The 23,147-nt window shown below is 38.8% G+C and overlaps 1 protein-coding gene across 8 annotated transcripts in view; it reads right to left on the reverse strand.

Annotated features, from left to right (window-relative positions):
- Rbp6 (RNA-binding protein 6) overlaps nt 1-23,147 on the reverse strand; it is a 598,400-nt gene that overhangs the window by 93,919 nt on the left and 481,334 nt on the right. The gene's annotated exons all lie outside the window — the stretch shown is intronic.

Here is a 23,147-nt window from a genome sequence, read left to right on the forward strand (position 1 = left end):
AATAGTACTTTTGTACTTGCTTAGATTTTCAATATTACATTTGAATTCAATTTGATTTTATATTGACCAGTTGCTTAGAGTACTATTATATATCAAGATTTATAATGTTACATAAATATTTGGAGTTAAGTAATCGTAATTTGCATTTTGTAGCTTGAATTATGCGTTCGAAACCTTACACTGTTAATAATAATTAGTGATAAACTGTTTTTTGTTACCAAACAAACAATTTTTGAACTCATTTCTTCAAATCACGATTAAACATCGTGTCCATGAGCTTCGTGTCGAATATTAAACCGTCTCGGAGCTATACGATAAAACAAAATGAAGCATGGGAATTTTACGGAACTTTTTTTCTTTTTATTTTTTAGCCATTGGATAGAATGATCCTAATCATCTATAAAAAATAATCGTATCATTATAATTGATCGCTTCGATAAAGACTTATTAGATCATGATTTTCTCTCTTTCTTTCTATCTCTCTCCCTCTGCCTGTCTGCCACTTTCTCTTTGTCTGTCTGTCTGTCTGTCTGTCTGTCTGTCTCTCTCTCTCTCTCTCTCTCTCTCTCTCTCTCTCTCTGCTAGTCTGTCTCTGTGTTGCTGGCGGTCGAAGCGATTTCGTTCATGCACGATTTTCATCTGACTCGTATCACTGAGCAAGAGAAAGACCGGTTATCGGAAGAGAGGAGAGCCAGCACGCATATTACGTTTAATGTTCTTCGCAAATGTACCTATGATAAGGGTGCTTGTAAGCATTGTGTGTTCTACTATGCGCAACACGTTGCGTGCGCAATATGTATACGAATTATAATTGGCCAGATGCACGTTATTTCATGCAAACGTATACAATATAAATGTATGTATGTACTGACGGATACATATCAGACATGTGCGTGAACTTAGAAGTGTATAAGAAAGATCGTCATTTTATCGACACTATTGTTGCAAGCTCGAAATACTTTTTTTCCTTTTCTTTCTGTCATCAACAGAATCAAGAAACTTGCTTGAATTTGTAACATAACGACTATCGCCATTTGATTTTTATGACCCATCGTAAAATACCGTAGTCTCTCTTTTCGAGTAGTCTATGTTTGTTAAAAAGTATTTGATAAAGTTTGTCCAGTGGAATTCGAAACGATAAGTTCGTTTCCCTTTCTTTGTAACCTTTTCTTTCTGTCTTTTTGGATGAGTAACAGAATCACGCAATTTTTAACTGTCCTTACTCTCTTTTCTTTCTTAATCCTCGTTGGTGAAGCGAAAAGAGGGACAAAAACAATAAGATTTGTATTGCAGATTGGAGAGTAAGAGCAGGACGGAGAAGTTTGGTAACAAGAAGAAAACTAAGCGATCGCATTAATTGTGTCCAAAAAGTCAGAATCTTTTTTTCTCCTCACAGGATGACAAGAAGATGGGATAGCGAGGAAAAAAGAGTTATTTTAGTTGGCCGGTGATACGGCTAAAATTCCTTACGGTATGTAAGGTAGCTAAGGGGAAAAAAATTAAAACGAGAAAAAAGAAGAGAGAGAAGAGTTGAGACAAATTGGCTCTTTGATCTTTTTCCGAATCATCAAAAGAACTCGAATATAGTTTTATATCGTTGAATTTAGAAATTGCCTATTATTATAGACATCAGTTTTCTCTAATGTCGATAATTTAATATTGAAGTATTTATAACAATGTTTAGTGATTAGTATTTTGTGAAACAAATATGCCAATGAGAGATGATCTAATTCAAATAGACCATGTTAAACTGAATTGTAACTGAACATCGTTAAAATTGAGAGAGAGAGAGAGAGAGAGAGAGAGAGAGAGAGAGAGAGAGAGAAAGAAAGAGAGCGTGCTGTTAGAAATCGACCGCATATCATTTTTGAATGCGACGCTATCGAATTTCAATCGGTATTAGTAAATCAATACAACTACGTTACACGTATTCCATAAAATAATTAACATACGCGCGATTGCATATAACCAATACATTTTACGGAAATAACAAAGTCATAGCAGCGGAGAAAGAGAAAGATACACCTGTGTTCGGGCTACCGGCTCGTGAGCTTATTTCTTTTTGAAATATTAATCGTAAAACGATAGGATAGCGAACATACATCGTGAAATCCATCGCGTGTTTGGACGGTTTCACTAGACTAGAGTAACGACGACTACAATGACGACAACAACGGACTAGTTCGTTGTGTCACGTCGAATCGCATTAAAGCGCTATTCCCAGTGAATTTCGCCGAAGAACTGCCTGCTGGGCAACGTAGCGACGAAGAAATCGATTTCTCGTCTCGGTAGACACGTCGCGTGTTGCGAATTCCTATTGATTGACATCAAAGGGAACGACTGCTTCGAATGTTCGAAAGAAAATCGAGGTTGGTGAGTTTCATTTCTAAGATCGATGGATAACAATCGTGACGTATAGTGTTCTTATTACAATTGTAAATATTAAATATGGATTATCTTATAAAACTTTCACTTATGCACGATAATACCTATACTGCACGGAATATTTTTAGGTAAGTTTTTTGTAAGTGTCTATGCTTTTTGAAAAATGCAATTTCATTTTCTACTACATCACTCACCTTTCTCGACTTGATATTAAAGAGTGATTAACTCTCGGCTTTACATCGGAAGTCCATAAAGAAACTTTACAACAGTGCCAAAGCTGATGATAATATGGCAATGATAGTTTTGAAATGATTTTCATGGATTTTGCTCGCTCGGAATCCACTGGTTCGATTCATTTATATATCTACGAAGCACGTATGTAATATACATGTAAGTTCATATTCAAACATATATCAGGCAATATTACTCGCGTTTCCTGATTTTAATTCGAAAGATCTGGATTGCATCGTGCCAGCTTTTACCGTCACGTTAGCAAGCGTTACGACTGACACGGCGATGTCTCAGTGCGCCTCGCGCGTACCTTGCACCATCGTATTCGCTTCTGAACAGAACGATTTGAGTTTCGCGTTTCCAACCAGGCTATTGCTCCTTCTTCTCTTTTCCTTCCACGTCCATTCCAACCTGTTACGGCGATCATAAAGCGTAAGACTAAAACGATCTCGTTTACAGTGATATACGAAAGGAAATGTTTAAACGATTGCAATTTATCTAGCAAAATTATAGATTCGCTTTAATCATTACGTATATAAATGAGAAAAATGTCTACCATTCTGCTTATTACGATATAAGCTCTCATGTTTTTTAACGGTATTATCGTCATTCCGAATTAAGCTATGTTCAAAGAAATTTTTCGGAAAGAAAATAATTGAAAGTTCGCTTTCAATGATGTACTTATTATCGTAGAAGATTAAAGGAAATAATCGGACGAGTTATACTTTTCTAATTTCGCGATATTGTTATCGAAAATAATGAACTGGAAACGATAATATTCAGAACAATCGATAAAAATCAGCGTGGGTAATAATTAATCTGGATATAAACAAAACGGTAAAGTACCAAATATTTGAGAAAATAACAATTTAAGAATGTGGGTATACGTACAAACTCAAAGGCAAACGACGTCGAATTTTAATGATCGCCCGGGAATAAGAATGGAAAAGCGATTTCAAAGAAAATCGTGGAAAAATATTTTTTGTTCGTGCGAAATCGATCGTAGGAGCTCGATAAAATTCTCGATACGCGAATGAGTGAGGTAATCAAAAGACGGTTGCTACCGAGGGTTTCCTACACTCCAAACAACGGCAAAATGAAAATAATTATCGCGGTATATGAAAATCGAAGCGAAAGATGGAGAGCTGCTATCAGCAACGCGAGAGTGTATAGGCATGAGCAGGTCGGTCGATGAAAATCTATTAGCAACGAAATCCGACGTGAGCGCGACAAATTAGAGAATTAATTGTATAAATCCCTTGGCCCGCGAAGTGGTGCAAGCTCGACGTTAGCGTTGCTGGTAGTAGAAATGGTGAAAAGGGTCGAACAGTGGAGGGTTCGAAAGTGGGCTGCTCTGGCAGGAGGGACGAGGGATTAGGGACGAGGGGCGAAAAGGTGGGATACGGAAGAGAGCGGCCACGGTAATCCCTTTTCGAATTTCCACGAACGCTCTCGCCCGTAAATTGTCGTACAAACCATCGGAAATCGTTCACGAAGCGTTAATAATGCAATTTAATTTTAATAACGAGCGATATCGAAAGCGTCGGCTGGTACGAAAGACGAATTCCGGATGGTTTCTCTTAGAAACGTATATATTATCTCGTGTCGCTCTTAATCGAGCTCTCCCACTGCTTTATTCTCGTTAAAAATGGCAAATACGCTTTCGATAAGAGAATAGTATTATTGGAAAGCTATTAAACGAGTTATCGATTAACGACGTCTGTACGTTATCCTCTCTTTCTCTCTCCCTCTCTCCCTCTCTTTCTCTCTCTCTCTCTCCCTCTTTCTCTCTTTCTCTCTCTCTCTCTCTCTCTCTCTCTCTCTGTCCATTTCTCTCTTGTCTTGCCAAAAGTTCCTCACGACTGGAGAATTTAACTTCGAGAGCGTATTAATTAACTTCCACAGGGCAAAGTGATTGTAGAAACGGCACAGTAAGACGATCTCGTTCGCATTCAAGAAAACAGGACGCGGAGAAAATTAATGCGACATAATTTGAAAGGGCGGGATTCTAAGTTGTAGCTTGCGGCGAGAGAGAAAGAGAGAGAAAGAGAGAGAGAGAGAGAGTGAGAGAGAGAGAGACCGTGGAAAACGTAAGAGAGAGACGAGGTTGTTGCGAGGTTGCTGCGAGGTTGGACCGATCGTTGGTAATCAGCATGCACCACGTCCGGATTACTGCCAGGAGTGGTGGCGAGCAAACCAAGGGATAGACAGGGTGCTGCTGCCGGGTCAAACGGATAAGGGGTTAATTTGAGTTAATTCGCGTAATTAGTAGGGATAATTAAAGCAGTGAGTTTCCAACCGGAGGAAACTAATTACCTTTCTCCTTCTCTTTCTCACTCTCACTCGTGTGACGTTTAATACCCGACTATAACTTTCTCATTTTCTTTTAATGCGAGAAAAATGAATTTCTTTGCGAGAAATCGATGACGAAAATCTTGAAAATAGATCGTTACGAACAATTTCGGATGCATGAAACTAGTTCACTTGTTATAATCGGCAAATCGAATCCACGGAATGGAAGGAACCGAAGTGGAATCGATATCTCGCCGCACTCAGAACTCCTCTTTACGGTTAACGCGCGTTCTTTAGCGAGAATTTGGCTCTTAATGCCGGCGTATGGGTGTTCTCTCGTGCGCGGGTGCTCGCGCAGACGCTCGTAAACCGGCATTATGAGTTACGAGCGGCTGGGATTAAGGCCGATCGAGCTTTTGTAATTCCATTGGCTTGCGCGTGAACGAGCCCGCCCTATTGCTGACGACTGCTGCGATTTAAGTGCATTGCAATGACGATTACGTATTGTGCATCCTACCTACGAACCAATCTCAGTCATACCAACGTCATTCCGAAGTCCGCTTTCCGACATTTTACGAGCCTACAAGATGGGACGATGACGACAACGACAACGCTTTTATCGTCCATGAGCATTTACTCTAGCTATTAAAATGAAAATGTAAGTAGACTTTAACCTGGTTGAACAAACGTTCGAATTGAAATCTTTGAGTAAAGAAAAATGAAATGGATGAATTTTTAATAATATGCTACTTATCGTACTTATTAATCGTTCAACACTAGTGCTTGAGATATTCTAGGTATGATATAAAAGTTGGAGTATATACATAATTCACTATCTTGTAAATGTTCTTTACAATCTATGATCATAAATAAAAGAGATAACATAGAATATATTGTACATAATATGACGTTATATCAATAATCGAGAGTGTACTAAAAATAGTAGTGTAAGTCTAATTACTTTCCTAAGACTCCATTACACATCATTCGAGGTAAGAACAAAATTCACTTCAAAAGCAAGATTGCCGTTCGCACTGACAACCAGTCATCGACTAAATCGACAAAAGACCAAAAGATCAAGCAACTCGGCGATCAAACACGGCAACTCGAATTTGTCAATGTCGTAATATATGGTTTTAGTGGCGGATTTATACGCAGGCGGTAAAGTCGATTGCTTCGGGCGTTTTGAAGGCTACATTCGCCAATGTAGTCTGGTATACAAGAAAGTTTTAGTGTGAACGCGTACCTTTGATTCAATGTATTTCATTAGTCGCAGCGTCCAACGAGTTGCCCGTATTTTCCTAGTCGTCGCGATCAAGTGCGTACACGATTATAAATTCTCTAGAATCTAGTAGTTTACAGTATGCACGCAGTCTAGAATCAGAAAAAGATACAGATGTAATATCGCGGTCGGAGAAGTAAGAATTGAATCATGAAGCAAAATGAATTGTTTTTGTAATTGATAACTCTGATCTTCATTTCTTTCTGACACGACAACCCGGTTTGTTGTTAACTCGTTCTTATTGTTTTGTTTGCTTCTTTTTCGTTGCTTCCTCCCTGATATAGACTGCGTCTCTTCTTTGAGGAAAGAAATCAGAAAAGAGAGCAAGAGAGAGAAAAAGAGAGAAAAGAAGAAAATCGATATAAAACGAGTGTGCATTCTATGGATAATATCTAGTTACCTAACATTAACGTCTTAAGAAATCATAAATCACCATTATGATCTTCACTTTCTCTCGATAATAAAATATGATTATTCTATCATGATCATGCCTATAATAAGCTCTCAAAGAAATAAAATGGAAGAGAGAAAAATGTTTGATCTTCTCATTCGAAGCTAATCAAATCTAATTGAATACATCCTTTTTACAACTGTTGGCTTGGTTTTCAAGCGAATTTACTCTGAACGATGGGCCAAGCGAGCAAATAAACGATCTATAAAATTAATTGTCGAAAGTCGACACTGAAGTTAAACAGGTCGAAAGTGCACGAATATCTCCCGTTAAAAATAAAAGAAAGTAAGAGAGAGTAAGAGAGAGAAGAGGAAACAAATGCATTGCCGACACTGCATTAACGGAAAGATTTATCATAGAGTGACGCGTATATCAGGAAACCGCTAGAACTGGAAAAATAATCGGAATAGTTATCAGAAACGATTTCGTTCAATTATTGCATCATCTTGATTACGATGTAGGAATCGTGTTATCCGTTATTTTGCATCAATGCGTGCAATGTATTTTTTATTTTTTAATATCGTTCTCTCAGAAAAAGACGAAAGAGAAAAAGAGAGATGAAGAGAAAGAGAAAGAAAAAAAAGAAAAAATAGAAGAGCAAAAGACAAAAAAAAAACGTTATTCCGAATGATCTCGTTATGTTAGAGATCGTATGTAAGTTCTGGGAGTAAAGAATAACAATACCATAGTCCTGTTGACACGTTAACGATTTCTTGTCTAATAAGCACGGTTGCACATATGCGAATGCTGATAGTGCAGAGATAGAATGAGAGTTTAAGAGAGATTCTCTCTATCTTTATGTGGTCCTTATTTCGGTGCTCGATCCACATTCTTGTTAGATTTCAACACGTAAACACTCCTATCAGGAGAATGTACATGTGGATTTCCTAAAGGAATCACTAACACGTCTGTGGATACATATAAATGTATGTACTACTACTAGCGGAGAGTACCGAATCAGGGCCAGACCGGGCCGAATTTGTATTTAATATGCAAATTACGAAAATGGGATTGTAGTCCGCAGAACATGGTGCGTGATATTTTGAAAGCGACCACCGTGAGGATTATATTCTTGTGGCATACCTATATCGGTATTATGCAAATCAATGTGTGTGAGCTCTCTTTCTCTTTCCCTTTCTCTCTTGCCTTAACTAAAGGGTCGAATAAGTAAGTTTAATGTACCTTCTCTTTTTATGCAGCACGATGGTATTTTCAGGGAAGCATCTCTCGCTGCATGACTTCACTTTCGTAAACGATTTCGAAAGTATTTTCCTGATGTCGAAGATATTCAATGCCATACCATGTTTTATATTCAATAAACCTTTATACTTTCTAACCATAATAAGGACACACGATGCGTTTACTTTAAAATTCTGGATCCTTTTGAAAGTCTTTCGGTACATCAGCTATTTCCTTCCTTATCTCGCACGATGAGTTTCTTCCAATCGTTGCTACATAAAGCTGGCTCATAATCAGTTTTTCCATTTCGAAGTTAAGTATAAGAGTGCAACGATTTGTAAAGTACGTGCAGTTCGGTTCACATTTTAGAAATATACAACCGTTTACTTAAAAGTAGTCACTATATATTTATATATGTGTATCTGTGTAATTCCCGTCGTAGGAGAAAGACGGAGGTGATTTTCCTAGCAATAAAAGATTTTATTTAGTAGTACCAGAAATCGTATAATATTCGTTAGAGATCGTAAAGCCGAAATGTGTAACGCTCATTCAACCTCTGAATTATGTGTTTCCCTTTTACGATTTTTACCGGATAAATAACCGGATAGAATGTTCTTCTCGAACTATGAAAATTTTATTTTTTAACGATGCGATGTTCTTTATTTCGTTCGTTTCATTTCACAAATAATGTCGACACTTGTGGATTTTTTTATACGAAATCATGATAAATCAGACCTTTCTTTCGTTGAAGAACAAATTTCTTCATTTAAATATGTTTCTCCTTATTTTATTAACGCTTTTACAATTCGAGATTATATTCTTTTATAAGCTCAAAAGTTTCTCTTGCTACCAATTCTAAGAGCACTAAGATAAAAAAAAAGAACTTTTTTAAAAATATAAAGCATATTTCACTAGTTAAGTGAAAGTTAGTTTAATACTAGAAAGAAGTTTAATACTAGAAAAATTAGAAAAATAAAAAAAAAATAAGAATCTTGAAAAAAGAACCTTGAAGAAGAAAAATCGAAAAAATAAAGTTTTTTGAAAGTTCGGCGCGAAATAAATCGAGATTGGGTCTTAATCTTGTTCGAGGGAAGTTAAAGGTGGCTCGCGTCAGCCCATGATGGACTTTTCTTTTCCTACTGGAGTCCACGCCAATTGAGCGTGATACGTTGCCAAGACGTTAAACGAAGTCGACAAGATCACACGATCTATCATCCTACAAGCGATTACTATCGAGCGTGACAAACGTTGCTAGTAGGAAGGTATGGAAGAAGAGAGAGAAAGGTAACTCGTAGAACGTCGGCTGGTTATCGATCGAGAAACCAGGAAATCTGATCCAAGGAAGATCCGTCTCTGTCAAACAAGGACGTCTCATTTCGGGTACATGCTTTGGCCAACGGACTGAATAGTCCGTGAACAGAAAAATATAGTCGACTTGAGTTTACGCACTTTATTGTGATCGACGATCAGCCGTAAGGCGAGGATTAGACTGGTCAAACGAGGCTATTTCATGTTGATTTAAATCACAAAGTATACCTTTATATCTTCCACTTAGGTACTTAACATTACCTTTTATAACATGTATATCATAGAAACAGCTTCAGAATCGAATTTCTGTCATTAAACGAGGTACGAAGTGGCTCCATAAGATCTTTCAGAGTCGAGGACGGCTTTTGCTAGATCGTTACTAGATAAGATAAAGTTCAAAGGGACGCCATCGTTCGAGCTAACAAAGTACCTACTTACGTATAAACGTGAAAATATGTATGTGTGGATGTGTGTGTGCGTAGGTATAATTTATGTCAAACGTAAATATCGTTCGTACTTATGAACATAACGCATGTGTTATCGCGCGAAGGGCTCAGTTCTCCTATGAGTTTCTCTCTTTCCCTTTTTCCTTCGTCCGACGGAGGAAAAAATGCAGCAAAACAGAAATAAGTAAAAGCAAAATGCTTGTAAAGCTTATAATCAAGCCTTATTAAATCCGCATGGGCCACAAAATGCGAAGCAAAAAGAAAATTATCTAGTCACCGTAAAACGACCAAGTGCATATATGAGCTTGAAAAAAAAAGAATGGAAAACACGAGGGAGAACTGATGTTTCTCCGGGGAGTTGACGTTTCTTCTGCATTGCCGCGACCTTAAGCGATATGTTTTCTTCTCAACGAGAGTTTAGAGAAATAACTACTCTTTAACAGATTTAATATCCGACTACTGAGACCAATTTGAATCTCGCTCACTCTTTTCTTCGATGGCCTCGTTAAGACGTTTCTCGTTTTATTCGCTTTCAACCGAGTTCTAAAAATTTGATAATAAGTATTTAAATGTTTACAAAACTTTGCTCTGGTTGCTTATTTTTCAATCATCTAAATACCAAGGTATTTTGTTTTAAAAGTAATATAAACTCTTTTATTATGATATCCAATACATCGTTTGATTTTCGATGTTACCTTGAATCATATTTATTTATAACTTTATAACGTTATAATTTTAATATAAAAGTTTATATATGTTAAGTATATGAAAATGAAAGTCAAGCAATTCTTTGACGTAGTTAATAGGAAGCCAATATGTTTTTTGCAACTGACGGTTCGAATGACCTAGCCATGCGCTATCGTCTCACTCTCTCTCTCTCTTTCTCTCTTTATCTCTCTTTTTCTCTCCCTCTCTCTTTCTCTCTCTTCTTTCTACCTTCTTTCCTCGTTTCTCTTCGCCCATCCCTTTTCCATCTCTCTCGTTCATCTCTTCCGGCAGCGGAGTAATCCAGGAATAATGAACAGGCAGCTGTCACTCGCAATACCCGACTTTCTAGCAAATACGAGACCCGACGAATTTGTGTGACTTTTAGTCTACCTGTTCAGAGATAGAAACGAGAGATATCTCGCAAACATGTGCGCTTTTAATATCGTCCTTTCGACTACAATAATACACAATAATGTAAACATTTTTGTTATGATACCTACCGCATCGTTCGATTTTCAGCATTACCTTAAATCCTATATATACTAATTATCTCTGTTCACAAACGATGACGTTAATGATGCGTTATCGAGTCTGAAAGAGAAAGAGAAAGAGAGAGAGAGAGAGAGAGAGAAAGAGAGAGAGAGACAGAAAGAAAGTAGCAATTAGCGAGAGTTCGTCGGGCTAGCGGGACAACTGTATTTTTCAAGAACAAAAACGACTGTTGGTTCGCGTCGAGTCGAGTGGGTTTCAACGTCGGAGGAAGGTAGGGTTTTCCAGAGGCGAGAGAAGACCGGCGAGACTGGTGTTTGCCCTCATTAGCCGCGCAGCTCGAGCCAACAACCTCTTCTCAGTGTGCACACAGTATGTGTATGTGTGTGTGGGTGTGTGTGTGTGTGTGTATGTGCAGAAGAAGAGCAAGAGCGAATAAGAGAGGAAAAGAGATAGATAGAGGAAGGATTGCAGAGAGGAAGGAAGTTCAATAAATTTTGATGGTGTCACCAAAAATCTGGTTGTTGCTCCTAGGACTTAAAAAAGATTGCACGTAAGCTTTTATGTGACCCACGTATCCTTTCCTCTTTGGTAACCATGACTAAAATCTGCAGGAAGAAGTCTACCGTTTATAACGCGTAACATCTTTACAAACGTTTAACCCTTTCATAATGATTTACGCGTAAACTTTCAGAGAGTTTATTTCTTACAAGTTATACGACACCGCAACGAGTAAACTAATGAAAGTACCGTCAACTTTTCTTCGAATTACAATTTCTGGAGAATTATGGCACTTAGAACAGAAAAAGAGAGAGAGAGAGAGAGAGAGAGAAGATTGAGCGATGATGTTATACCTACTATATCCGCAAGCTTACCACACTACGGATTGGACATTTCACAAATCTAATTAGCGGATAATGAAGAGATCTACTGAACGATTTTGCTGCAATATAATAGGCAAATCAGTCGATGTTTCTTTTTGTCACGTCTCTTGTATTTAAAGGATACAAAGCAGTAATTAAAAGTGAGAGAACAAGGTAGCATAAAAGAAAATCAAGAATTGTCAAAAGGAAAGAGAAGAAGAGTCGTACAATTATTTGCTTTCCTCTTTTTTCTTTCTTTTTTTTATTCGTCATAGGTTATTTCAATAGTTCAACAACTTTGTATATTGTACTATTCTTGCCTTTCTAATGCTTGACACAGATACGCATTCAGCACACTTTTTAATTCTGTTTTAATCTCCGAGTTATTGCTACTCCAGAGCTCGCGTCGGGAACCGCTCCATTCATTTCGTATTTTAAACACAGTGCATATATGACTACATCGACGACGTGAATAATGGGTCACTCCATATGCGAAGATATAATGGAATCGTCCCTTGATGCAAGTGACTAGTAATATTCGGCTCGTCATCCTTCGCGTGTCGTTCTCTCTCTCTTTCTGTTTCATTCTTCATTGCTGATCTAGCAACAACTGAATTTGTTGAATCTACCAATTGTATTTATAAAGTAAGATCACTCGACTTGACTTTCCTTGTATTCATCGGTAGGGTAGCTTGCCCAAAAATAATGTTATCTTCGAGATACGTACACCAAAACCTCGCAACGTAATTAATACGAATTGAGTTTGAGACAATTTTCAATAAATATAATCGAGTTTGATCATATAAATACATTCTAGTAATGCATTGCTAAATATACAATTGCTGATATAGTATATTTTAGAAATGAGGCTATCTCTACTTTAATGTATTATGTAGATGTTTACATATCGGACTGCTAATACTGAATGACTTTAATTAATTATTCGGAAAAATGCTCGGAAACAATTAGTAAAAGGAAAAGAGAAAAATATGTAGCGGGAGGGTAAATGTAAAATGGAAAAATTAATGATATTTGATCGGCCGAATTGAGTGTATCTGAATTATTAGTCTCGAGGTTATTTAAATAATTTCACATGTGATCCTTACTACTAAGCGGTCGTTATACTGCGACTAAAAAATAAATATTTCAAAGATAAGCTTAAGACAAGCGTCATAAATCGTTCGGTCTATAATTCTACCTCTTGAGTTTGTTGTTCAACTGAACATATTCTGAAAAGTTAAGCATTCACGGAAATATTGAAATGTAAATAAATATTGATCAGAAGCTTTTAGCCGTGTTTTTCTACGAAAAATATGTAGCGAATGTCTAACGAAATCTCAAAGACAAGTATATGTTTGTCGTAAAAAATGTCTTTAGTCTAACGTCTCTCGAACTTAAAAATATAGTTCCTGCCATGTGCGTCTCGACAAAATTTCTTCTTTCAATTCTTTCTTTGTTTCTAGGTATTTCAATATTTTCACATGCAAATCATTCTATTGTTCGAAAATCTATTAAAATTATCAACTATGCATAATTTATTTGGAAAATGAGGAAAAGTGAAGAAGAAAATAAGAAAGCAAAAAAAGGAGAGGTTAACTGATTTTCTTAAAGATCATGGGACAGATATTACTTTGGAAAAAAGCTTACGAAGCTTCAACGTGCCGAAAAAGGATGAGAAATGATGTAGAGAAAGGATATTGCGCTCCAAGGGGACAAGGAGTTAAGGGTAAACATAAAAGTTGAGCGTTCAATCTCGATGCGATATAACACCGTCGGCTATCGTTGAAAATGCCTCTCCCTCCAACATCTCCCTCCAATCTTTTTCTCTCTCTCTCTCGCTCTCTCTCACCCCTCTCTCTCTCTCTCTCTCTCTCTCGATAGTGCTAAGCACACGAATGCATGCATGAACTCGTCAAGTACTTCATCCTCAGAATTTCAATGATACAAACGGAGACGAGACTACTTATAGATTGGATTGCGTTGTGAATGAGGAAAGAGAGAGAGAAAGAGAGATAGAGAGGGAGAGTGAGAGAGAGTGAGAGAGTGAGAGAGAGAGAGAGAGAAAGATAAAGAGAAAGAGAGATAGAGAGGGAGAGTGAGAGAGAGTGAGAGAGTGAGAGAGAGAGAGAGAGAAAGATAAAGAGAAAGAGAGAAAGAGAAAGAGAGACTGTTTAATAATAAGGCATCGAAATGCAAAATTTAATTGGTTTAATGGGACAATTATTAATAGATTATGGAAGAGAGAGAAAAATAGATAGATAGAGAGAAAGAGAGAGAAAGAGAGAGAAAAAGAGAGAGAGAGAGAGAAAAAGAGAGAGAGAGAGAGAGAGAGAGAGAGGGTACTATACAAAATTCGCAGTCTCGTCAACGAACGCTTCGCGCAGTCATGACGAATGAGAGCGTGAGAAAGACAGAAAAGAGGGAGACAGAAAGATAGGAGCAAATGGGACTAGACAACCATGTAATTCCATCGTCCATATCGCATGCGCGGCTTCGGATTGTCAGCCTCGATCATTTCTTTTCAAAACTTTCGCTATTTTCTATTTATGATAACACAAAACATTTTATTCTACAGATAAAAACTGACCATGATTTTTCGAAATCGAAAATGTGAGTAAACGCGGAGAAAATTATTGCGAGTATCACAACGGCAAGTTAAATTATAAAACATAATAGAAGACATTGTAATACGATTAATAAGTTATCATAAGTTACATATATATGTGTGTATGTGTGTGTGTATGTGTAGGATATTTTTTAATACTCTTGTATTCACATTTGCATATCTCCAGTCTCTCTTAATTAACCACACCTTAGCCATCTAGGTCTATCGTACATATACGACTTACATAATTCACAGATACATTTTTAAATGCACAATTACAAATTATTTATTTGGTAGACCTATATCACAGCACGTTCATTTCAAAATTGAATTATATTCGATATTTACACAAAACATATACATAAAAAATACATTTTTATCGCTATGAAGATCACGACTTGACATTCAGAAACTACTTTAACATCCTAATTGCTGTAATTTAACAAGTCGAATACTGTAAAGATCATTTGTATGATCAACAATACCGTAAAAAACAATTACAATGACTTCATATCGGCGCCGTAATTATACAAAATTAAAGTATGATATTCGGCATGTTAATTTGCCATTATGATCAGTATGATTTACGATCAGTCGAAGATACCCAATACCGAAAAACGAATACTTTTGAACATATAACGGAGCTTACGATGCAACATAACAAAGTACTCGTAGTTCAAGTGGATAATTCTATTCACCTATATCACAGGTAATGGAGCTCTTTCCTATGATGCAGAACATTGTACACACGGCCGATGTACTATAGTAGACACGTCGAACATCTGGAAAGCTCTGTCTCCCTTCGAACGTTCGGTGGTATCGATAATGGTAATTGCGATGGCTTAAGCCGGAACACGCGATTCGCCAACTGCCTACAGTTTCCGAAATAGCCGATAGGAACGTAAGCCGCCACAATAGCAAGGACATTCTCCTCCAGAACCAGGATGTCGATGGTGACGACGATCGAAAGGAGGATGAAGAGGATAAAGAGGAAAGAGGGATTTCAGCTATATGTAGTTCGCTTGTTCGTACGAGCTCTCATATATGCACGTATGCATTTGCGTCTACCCATGGTTAAACCTGCGATAACTAGCTAGCGGCACCATTATATTATTTTGTCAATTAATGAATATTTATTGTTATCTAACTCAAATTTAACGAAAAGCTTGACAGCTGTGTCGACTACGTGTTTCCATCGGCAACGTTCAGCGTTTTCGTAACGTCCAACCCACTCCCCTCTCCAAATTTCACCCTTCCTTCGGATCGACCATGTATCGGCACGCATACACACACGCGGCATATGTACACTCGCATAATTACAAGCAGTGTTTTCCGACGCGTCATACCGTCCTCGTAAATTATTACATAAATTAAATTCAAACCATTTCGGAGAATATTTTGCCAAGGATGTATCTAGCCTAGTGTAAGAGAGAAGATATTATATCTGCATATATATATGAACACACGAACCTAAGCTTTTGCTTCACGATTCTCGTGTCTTTTCGTTTCAGTTCCGCGTTCAGTTGTGGTGGTTGGGATCTGAGAGATCCGAATTCACAGAGAACTCATGCATTCGAAAGGACCGCACCTCGAGGGTTCAGGCGACGAGATGCGACGCGGAAGAAGAAAAAGAGGGATATCGTCGACGTCGACGGACGATGATGGTAGCAGGACTACCACGAAGACGACGACGACGGCTCGAGAGGACCACTTACGTTTGAATTTCAAATTCTCCCCTCTGGCTTTGCTAGAATTTCTGCAGATAGAGGAAGAAAGAGATAGAGAGAGAGAGAGAGAGAGAGAGAGAGAGAGAGAGAAAGATAGAGGAGGAGAAAGAGAACGAGGAGGAGGATGAAGAGGAGGAAAGTTAAGACGAAGGAGGACATCTAGCCAAGAGATTAAGCTCGTCGAAGCAAGAGACGAACGGGTCAAGTTGGCTTGGATGAAATCAGCGTTCTGAAGATCAACGTACGGAGGAAGAGAAAGAGAGTGAGACAGAGAGGGGAGAGAGTAAAAAAGAGAAGAAGAGAAGAGAGATAAAGAAGGGAAAAACTCACAACCTTCCATAAGTCTATACACACACTCATATACCTTAATTTACATATATACATGTGTATATGTAGCTCTAGGTTCGATTCACTCTCGTCCTTCTTTTCATTCTTATTATCCATGCCTTCTCTACCAAGAGGGAAGTCGAGAAAACTTTTTTCTCATCTCAACGGATCTCTTTTGCGACGGTTCCTAGTCTTCCACTCTTCTCGCGCTTTTTCTCTTCTTTGAAAGAGCACCGATAAAGGCGGAAATTTCGTGATGCTGTCTAGACCCTAAGGTGAAAATCGACAAAATTGCAACCGAGACGTTTCGATTCAATCACGCGAGAAACTTGCATCATCGCTACGAAGTAGAAATCTTGAGAAATGGATAGGAGAGAGAGAAAGAGAAAGAGAGAGAGAGAGAGAGAGAGCAAGAGTGAGAGAGAGGGAGAAAGATCAGAGATGACGGATAGATAGAGCAAGTATAAAAATGCATTTACCTCTACGAAATCATGGATTATCTCATGAAACGAAGTAGATTCGTTCGCGAATACGTGTGTACATAAGTACGTGACGAAAAATCATGGCCTCGTTCGTTTTATAAAATATCCTGCGGGCATTCTGCACGTTACCCGATCTACTACGTGTACTAACACGTATATACGTTCATAGATAGAAATAAAAGAAAACGACAGCACGAAGCCGGATTATATTTGTACTGGAGCGTACGATCAAGCGAAATGATCAAAGCAATGTGGAAGTAGGTATAAAGGAAAAGAGAAGAGACGTGGAGAGATTGTCCAGCGTATACGATGTGGATTACAAGGATGTCTTTCTGAGGTATTAGAGGATTTGGAAGAGTACAAACTCGGAATGTCGCCAATATCGTCCTCTTGTCGTTAGACTATTTGTTCTTGGATAAAAAGGTTTTGGGAGAGGATAGTCTCGAAGATTTGCGATAGGTGTTTCGAAGATTTTTCCATCTAATACGTAACATAGAAATGTTCGTATATACACTATGTATATTTGAACGTTTCCAAGGCATCCTGGGCAACAAGTGTGTTACGTAGAAAATGATAAGATGCGATATAGAAAATTGTATAAGCTAACCAATAAGAATTTCTACTATAGCAAGATAATAAATTTTCATAAAAATTAATAAACGTGTATCATTTCCTATTATTCTTTTTATATCGTTGAACGATAATTGAGATCGTTCTCGTAAACGAGAATCTTTCGCGTATCACGATTAGATTTGTATATAAAATGATTCCCCTACTACTAGCTTTAAAATCAAGATCTACTTCTCTTTAAAAAGTATTCGCGAATTTCTCTGCTCGATTTTGCGATAAAGACGAAAATTCGTACAAAAGCGTATTTCATCGAGAAAGGAGGATCTTTGAAATGATTCCAAATAGTTGCTCGACTACAATTCAATCGCGCGAAACGTACATTGCAACTGAGAAACAGTAAGTCTTCTAAGAATAGAATCTGGAAAGAGTCGAGAGAAAAAGATTGAGCAGAGAAGAAAGAAAGAAACAGGGATAGAGAATAGAAAGAAATGTAAAAAAACCACAGAAGAAGAGAGAGAGAGAGAGAGAGAGAGAGAGGAGAAAGGGAAAAAGAAGGAGATATGGAGAAGGTGGGAAAAAATAAAGAAAAAGTGTATCGAGACAGACGTTTGCGTTTCAATATTTCAAGATCCGTCGTTCTTCTTCCACCGCAAGTTCTCCCTTTTGCATATAGTGCACAGTGGTTGCTCGTAATGCAGCTGACAATTGGAGCGTATCGATGCTCCATCTTGAAATTCCCATAATGGAATGGAAAGAACGTCTCTCCTTATATTTTCGGTTAAGGTTCGTTTCTCCATCGGGAGGGAAAAACCTAAGGTATTACTTTATGCACGCTAGAAGTCGCGCGTAAAGTCCTTCGTCGTTCGAGCGATAAGGATCTCGTATTTTCGTTCGCAAATCCAGATTTATGGAAGTCTTTCGAATATCGGAATCTACGATATCGGTGCCTGATCGAATCTAATGCGGCTAACCTCCATAAAAATAATTTTATCGTTTATCTTTCGTGTATGAGCACAAAAATAATTCGTTTTTGATAAAAATCCTGATATCTTCTCGAGTGATTTCAATAGAACACTGTGCGACGCTATTTTGTAATTTGTTGTTCTGAATTTTGACCAATCATCGAAAATACTCAAATTTCTAAATCGATCGCAATCAGCGAGAACGTTAAAGCCAATTTCACGGTAGCTGATCGCAATAAAAGAAAAAAAAATAAATCGAATAATGTTGAATTAATCGATTTCGGTGATTCTAATATTAGGAGAAAGCTGAAGAATTCGTGAAAGATTTTCCGGCGTATATCTAGCTCCGTGATCCTTTACGTAACATCTTTGACCCAGAAGCATCCATCGTTGAAAAGTTTTGGAGCCGTGCATCGACAAGTTTCTCGAATAAGTTCCGGAAAGTTGCAAAGACGCGCAAATTCAACCTTTCTATCGTTTGCTGCTTTTCCCAAACCTCTTACGTCTTGCAAGAGAGCAGGTAGGTAGGCACTATTTGCGTTGCCCGGCTCCGAAAAGACGATATCACCTCGAGAATTTTTGCACTCGACTGAAGCTCGTTGGAGAGGAAAGAAATTTCTCGCCATAGAATCTCTCGTAAAGAGCCACAATATTTTTACGAGAGATCCCTTTTGCGTTTATCTCTTAAATACTACGACAAACCTAAGGCTAGGAAATAAAGAAAGATATTTTTGGCATGTCAAAGTGCCTTTCGAAAAGATCATTTTTTCTACCGTAAGAATGAAACGATTTTCGAAGATATAAAAAGAACTGTCCTGCGCAAGAACGTCTTTTGTATAATAATAACAAAAAATATAAGTTGGCTCTGAAATTATTTTGCGAATTGTTTCTCGAACAGAAATATTAAGACGTCAAACATTGTCAGAGATATAGGAAAAATCGAGAAAGAGGGAGAGAGAGAGAGAAAGAGAGAGAGAAAGAGAGATGTCAATGTAGAATTACATCGAATTCAATCTTGACTTTCTGGGCCGCTGATCATACTGGTAGAAAGGTTGATTCAAAGTTGCAACCGGCGAACGAACTTCTATTGCACAGAAGGTAGGATACGTTAAGCCTGACGGTAGGATGCGTAGATGGGTGGATAGGGTAGTGAGTAAGGGTTGAGTATGGAAAGGGATGAACCTAAGGCAGGAAAGCTGCCGTTACAGCCGCCAATGCCGCTGGAAGCGGCACTGAAACTATTTCGAACCAGTTTTGGTGAAGTTTGCCTCGTCCGATAACTATTCCGGGCGGAGAGCAATGGGCATGGGAGCGTGCCGCATACGTGCCGAAGTTGGAGGGTACGGTTTACCGCGCGTCATGCAAGTTGGCTCGACCCTGAAACACGGAGTTTCGATCTGCCTCCGCGAAAGACGTTAGAGTGGAAGGCTCTCTCTCTCTCTTTCTCTCTCTCTCTCTCACTAGATTTCTCCGGCCGCTTTACACACTCGACCGGCCTGGATTACGTGAAACTGGCATAACACATTCACCAACGACGTCGCCTTGCCGTCTGGAATAGGAAGGAAGTTTCCGTGCTGGAGACTTGTCCCGAAATTCTCTTCCTTCGATGATCTCGGATTCCGGACAACATACGTCGTCGACTTCGGAGAAGTTCAGCAAGCTGATTCAAACTGACGCGAGAAGAATTCGTCGGAATTTCGGAAAACAGTGCGGAGATAACGCTCTCTCTTTCTATCAAGGAAGGAAATGTGTTCCATTGATTTTCTATCCTTTATTTCTTTTTTAATCTTGTCAATGAAAGGAAAATATGGATAATCCAGCACCAAAGCGATCGCTGGAGGAGAAAGCAATGCAATAAACGATCGCAATTGGAGGTTGCTTCAACCAGCACACGTTTAGTCGGGGACGCTTCTTCCATAGACGAGAAAGCAGCTCTTTTGATCGGTCACCGCTCTGGATGTTCGAAATGCCGTCATCTATGAGCACGTAAGAACACATACGATTCCTCCTCTGACTATGCTCCTTCCTTTATGACCATTTATGACTACATGAACGCACAGATGTATTTACGATCTTTCGTGTCTATGTATATACATACGTAAGGCTTGTGAAAATAGGTGCGCACGAGATCGAGCATGTATGTTCACCCGTAAGATCGTTCGCTCGTGAGCGCGGATATATGAGAGAGAAGCGAATTCACGAAGCGTTTCTAGGTACTCTCCTTGCAACGGGTCCCTACTTCGGCTAGTAAGAGAGCGTAGCTCACGAAGGGAAAATCCTTTGGCCAGCGAAGCTTGGATAATCGCACTTCGACGTATAGCTATGGTACCGCTTCTATGTGAGATAGAGAAAGAGGATAAGAGATAGAGAGTATAAAAGATAGAGAGAGAGAGAGAGAGAGAGAGAGAGAGAAAGGAAGGAAAGAGAAGAGGTGGAAAGGGTGAAGATTCGCTTTGCTGCAATTGCAGCTTGCCTATCCACGTGGAAATCATAGCTCGCTACGAAAACCATCAAGACTCGAAATTGTCCAGAAACGCTTCGCGGAATGTCCTTGATAGAACTCCTCGAGGGCTTCTATCGTGATTCGCTACAGAAGGCGACTCTTCAGGGATTTGGACGTAAAGAGAGTTCCTGAAAGATAGATGGAGATCTCTTTGTAATTCGATGTCTCTTCCTTTCTTCTCCTCTCTTTCATCATCTTACATATGTAGCCAAATGTGTATCGGGTCCATTCGCAAATCGAAACCATCCAAGAGTTCGAAGAAATCCAAGTTTCAATGGTTATTGGATATTGATGCCACTGATCTGGTTAGACATTCGTGAAAAGCATTAACTCGATTTTTATTCGCAGATGAGAGAGCGTGCCGCTTTACGATTCGAAAGATCATAGAAAATCGTTTGTTTTTCAATAAAATCGATTTTGCGATCTAAAAATGTTGAAATCCATATCGATAAACCGAATGCTTTCATATCATAGAAAATTACTTTTATCTCATGTCGATATTACCTAATCCTATTATAATGCGATCGTGAGTGAGAACGAGAACGCAAAATTTACTAGAAGTGGCAAAGTTTAATCGATACGTCAACGTTCTTGTTTCCTTACGCAGATTTCACGCGCGATTAGATCGAGCTTATCGTCATCGAAACGAGACAATGCAAACTCTGTGGCAAATGCGCCGTTTATTCGGTGATCTGTTCACATTGGCAAGCAAATTTCTCGATGGAAGGGAGAACGGGCGTAGCTCGTGAATAATTTAAATTTAGATTGCAAAGTTCATGGGGCGCACGTTCCAGATTTATCCTCGATATCCGGACGATGGCATAGAAACAGCAGACCGAGGTGGAAGCGTGACCACGATTCGATGACAATATGAATGTAATAACTAACTGGCATGATAAAGCACGTCTGTTCGATTCTCGGTTTACTCGGTTTACGTTTTAAATTCCTCGCTACATGCAACCGGTAAGACTCCGAAACTACGATCCTCTCAGGGGTCAGGGGTAACTACCATAGTGTGGAATCTAAAAGTGTCTGTATGTGTGAGAAAGAGTAGCTCAAGTTTAAGGTATGAGGTTCACCGTCTTACACTAGATAGAACTCGGATGTCATCGCGAGAGAGATTACGTACCAGTTTGAAAGAAGCTTCTACCTCTCTTCTCTCCTACCTCTTTCCTTTTTGTGCCCACACCCTCGAGCTGGTTCAGCGAGCAGCACTATAGCCTTAGTGCTATAACCCTTCTCTCTTCCATCTTCGCTTTAACTCTCTCTCTCTCTTTCCCTCACTCTCTCTCTCTCTCACTCTCTCTCTCTTTTGGTCGCCCTACCTCAGTCTCGTCGCACTTCACGTATTATCCTCCTTGTCGTTTTCCATTCGTTACGATGTGCGGCATACCGCACAACCTCCACCCTTATTCCGCCTCTTTCTTATTCGTTCCATCCTACTCCGTTTATAGATCACGATTTTCCCTTAACCCCGCTCTATCATATTCGACCTCTTCCTCCTTTTCCAGGCAAGTCGAATTCCCATCACATTGAAAGGAGCCAGCTTTCATATCCCATTTGCCCCTATTTTTCATAAGCGATATTAGAATCTATCACCGAGAGCCGCCAGGCATTTGTCGACGACGAGAATCGATGAAGAAGGGTGAGAAAATGAGAAAGAGAGCAAGTGGGATGGTGCAGAGGATACCGATAAAAAAGATAAAGAGAGTCCCGATTATCGGGAGGGTCGGCTGCCTTGATCGCCAACGATTATCGACTCTATTGAAGTTCCGATGTGAATGAATCCAGAACAGAGTCAGTCAGCTTCTCCTTCGCCTTGGTTCCTTTACTCCCGTCCTATTGGAAAGATGCAAGCGAGTACTGGAAATTAAGTTGGCCTATTTTCCACTCTCGTTGTCAGATATTTCATTCATCACAGTCTCTCGATCCTTCGAATTCTCGATCAATTTTCAGTCAGTTATACGACACTTTTATACTGAGAGCGAAGACTTAATAATGTTCCTTTCTCTTGTCTTTCACATTATCAGCCGATATGGGCGTTCCCTTTACGATCACACTTTTCTTGGATATGCTATTCGATTCTAAAAAATGCACAGTTTATTCCATTTTATATAAAAGAGACAAAGAGAGATAGAGAGATAGATAGATAGATAGATAGATAGATAGATAGATAGATAGATAGATAGATAGATAGATAGATAGATAGATAGATAGATAGGCAGAGAGAGAGAGAGAAAGAGAGAGAGAGAAAGAAAGAGAGAGACAGGGAGAGAGAAAGAGAGAAAGAAAGAGAGGGACAGGGAGAGAGATAGAGGGAGAGAAAGATAGATAGAT

The sequence above is a fragment of the Vespa mandarinia genome, chromosome 1 (assembly GCF_050613455.1).
Source record: "Vespa mandarinia isolate Hongniang chromosome 1, ASM5061345v1, whole genome shotgun sequence".
Lineage (NCBI taxonomy): Eukaryota > Metazoa > Arthropoda > Insecta > Hymenoptera > Vespidae > Vespa > Vespa mandarinia.